The sequence below is a fragment of the Triticum aestivum genome, chromosome 2D, assembly GCF_018294505.1.
Source record: "Triticum aestivum cultivar Chinese Spring chromosome 2D, IWGSC CS RefSeq v2.1, whole genome shotgun sequence".
NCBI classification, from domain to species: domain Eukaryota; kingdom Viridiplantae; phylum Streptophyta; class Magnoliopsida; order Poales; family Poaceae; genus Triticum; species Triticum aestivum.
This window is the reverse complement of record NC_057799.1, coordinates 15,692,494-15,695,813: the sequence shown is the minus strand read 5'-3', so window position 1 is coordinate 15,695,813 and position 3,320 is coordinate 15,692,494.

Here is a 3,320-nt window from a genome sequence, read left to right as displayed (position 1 = left end):
AACCCCACCCCCCCTTCGTCCCTTGATCAACGGGAGGGATAGTTCGGCCCCACCTGAGGGGCCTAGGTCCAACCCCGTTTTTCCAACATGAAACTCCTATGTTGGAATATTCGGGGCTTCAGCCATCTTGGCCGAAGGCGTCAGCTCATCGAGTATTTGAGGCAGGAAGATGTGGACATTGTTGGCCTCAAAGAAACGACCCGCCAGGACTTCTCCATCCAAGAACTCCAGAGCCTCTCCCGGCACCAGTTCGCCTGGCAGTGGTTGCCCTCGGTCGGGCAATCTGGCGGCATTTTGCTGGGGGTTAGGGAGGACTCCTTCTCGATCGAAGACATGGATCGGGGGGAGTTGTTACTGAGTATGGCTATCACTGTCCGACGTGTGAACCTCAGTTGGGAGGTGATCATCATCTATGGCCCGGCTGATCACGGGCTGTCAGCGGCCTTCCTGGCTGAACTTACAAATAAGGTGGAGTGATGCTCTACCCTGTTGGTACTAGCCGGGGACTTCAACCTTATTAGTTTAGCCTCGGACAAGAGCTCCCCGAATGTGGACTGCCTCCGCATGCGTCTATTCAACGAGTGCATCGTGGACCTGGCCTTGTGCGAGATTGCATGGGTGGGGGCTACGTTCACATGGACGAATAAGCAAGTCGGCCCTATCAATAGTGTGCTTGATAGGGTCCTAGTCTTGGCTTAGTGGGAACTAATGTTCCCTCTGTGCTCGCTCAGGGCGGTTACCAGGGTCGGCTCAGACCACTCCCCTTTGCTTTTCACTTGGGGGAGGAGGCTCCGCCTCAGCCACATCGTTTCCACTTCGAGGCATCGTGGTTGCTGCAGCCTGTCTTTGTTAACATGGTCAAGGACCGATGGCTTCAGGACGCAGCCTCCCCTCCCCGTGCCTTTAGTGTCGTTGATGTTTGGCACCACTATGCCAAAATGGCTAGGCAATCCAAGCGGGGCTGGGGGGCCAACCTTGGCGCGGAGCTTAGGGCTAGGAAAGGGCCCCCGTTAGGCCAGATTAGTGTGCTAGACGGGCTGGCTGACGGCCCCGGCTTACCCCCGATGATTGGATCCGGTGGTACTCCCTAGAGGCCTCGCTCATGGAGATATATAAGGGGGGAGCTCTTTTGGAAACGCCGCGGGGGCCAGAATTGGCTTCTCAATGCGAATACCGCATACTTCCAGGCTCTCGTCAATGGCCGTAGGAGGAAATGTAAAATTCCTCGTCTCTGGGAGGGGGATAACCTCCTGGAACACCCGGACGAGATTAGCTCCCATATATACTCTTTATACAATGAGCTCTTCACGACAGAGCCCCGAGGCAAGGGGGTCTCCCTTGCCGAGGGTTTCTGGCCTTTGGTGGACCGGGTCTCTGATAGTGAGAATGAAGAGTTGCTTCTTCCATTCTCGCTAGAAGAGGTGGGGCGCGCGATCTCGTCCATGAAGGTTGGATCTGCCCCGGGTCGGGATGGCCTTCCAGTGGCTTTCTTATAGAAGTTCTGGAATGTCATACATCCGGTAGTCATGCCCCTGTTCCATGAATTTATATTGGGTCACTAGATATGTCAACCATAAATTATGCTGTCATATCCCTTATCCCCAAAGTAGTTGGGGCTACGAATATCAGACCCTTTAGGCCAATTACGGTGATCAACGTGCTTGAGCGAATCTTTGTGAAGGTTTGTGCGACCCTCCTGGCACCGGTAGCGGAATGGATTACCCATCACCTCCGGTCCTCCTTTCTGAAGGGTCGGCGGATCCATGAGGGGATCCTGCCCCTGCATGAAATCGTCCATGAGGTGGCATCGAGGGGCCATAAGGGCGTATTTCTTAAGTTAGACTTCCAAAAAGCCTACGATCGGCTGGACTGGTCCTTCTTGCGCTTGGTATTGCAGCGGAGAGGGTTTGATGAAAGATGGTGCTCGTGGATCATGCAGTTGGTTCGTACTGGGAACACGGCCATTTAATATCAATGGGGAGGTTGGACCCTACTTTCGGTCCTCGAGAGGAGTGCAGTAGGGAGACCCCATCTCCCCTCTTCTCTTCAAACTTGCGGTTGATGCCCTTGCTAGCATTCTAAACAAGGCTAGACTGGCTGGCCACCTGAAAGGGGTGGTTAGTCACTTGATCCCTGGTGGCGGTGTCACTCATCTGCAATACGTGGGCGACACCATGATTATGGTCGAGGGATCAGACTTGGACATCGTTAATCTTAAGTTCCTACAACTCTACTTTGAGGCCATGTCGGGACCTAAGATGAACTTTGACAAGAGCGAGGTAGTGGTCCTCGGTTATTTAGTGGAGGAACAATAGAGGATTGCGGATAGCCTGAACTGTAGACTGGCAACCTTCCCCATTGCATATCTGGGGATGCCGATGTGAGACTCCAGGATCTTGTTGTCAGAGTATGATCCGCTCGTAGGACGAGTAGCATCCCGAGCGGAGCCGTGGTGTGGACGGTTCACTTCCAAAGGAAGAAAAACCATCCTCATTGGTTCTAACCTTGCCAGCTGTCGGTGTCAAAATCGGCGGATCTCGGGTAGGGGGTCCCGAACTGTGCGTCTAAGGCAGATGGTAACAGTGTTGGGGAACGTAGCAGAAATTCAAAATTTTCTACGCATCACCAAGATCAATCTATGGAGTAATCTAGCAACGAGGGGAAGGGGAGTGCATCTACATACCCTTGTAGATCGCGAGCGGAAGCGTTCAAGAGAACGGGGTTGATGGAGTCGTACTCGTCGTGATCCAAATCACCGATGATCCTAGCGCCGAACGGACGGCACCTCCGCGTTCAACACACATACGGAGCAGCGACGTCTCCTCCTTCTTGATCCAGCAAGGGGGAAGGAGAGGTTGATGGAGATCCAGCAGCACGACGGCGTGGTGGTGGAAGTAGCGGGATCCCGGTAGGGCTTCGCCAAGCACTAACGGGAGGGAGAGGTGTCACGGGAGGGAGAGGGAGGCGCCAGGGGCTAGGTATTGCTGCCCTCCCTTTCCCCCACTAGGGCCAAGGGAGAGGGGGGGGGGCGCAGCCTTGGCCCTTCCTCCAAGGTAGGGTGCGGCCAGGGAGGAGTCCTTCCCCCCCAAGGCACCTCGGAGGTGCCTTCCCCCTTTAGGACTCTCCCTTTTCCTTATCTCTTGGCGCATGGGCCTCTTGGGGCTGGTGCCCTTGGCCCATATAGGCCAAGGCGCACCCCCTACAGCCCATGTGGCCCCCCGGGGCTGGTGGACCCCCGGACCCCTTTCGGCACTCCCGGTACAATACCGATAAAGTGCGAAACTTTTCCGGCGACCAAAATAAGACTTCCCATATATAAA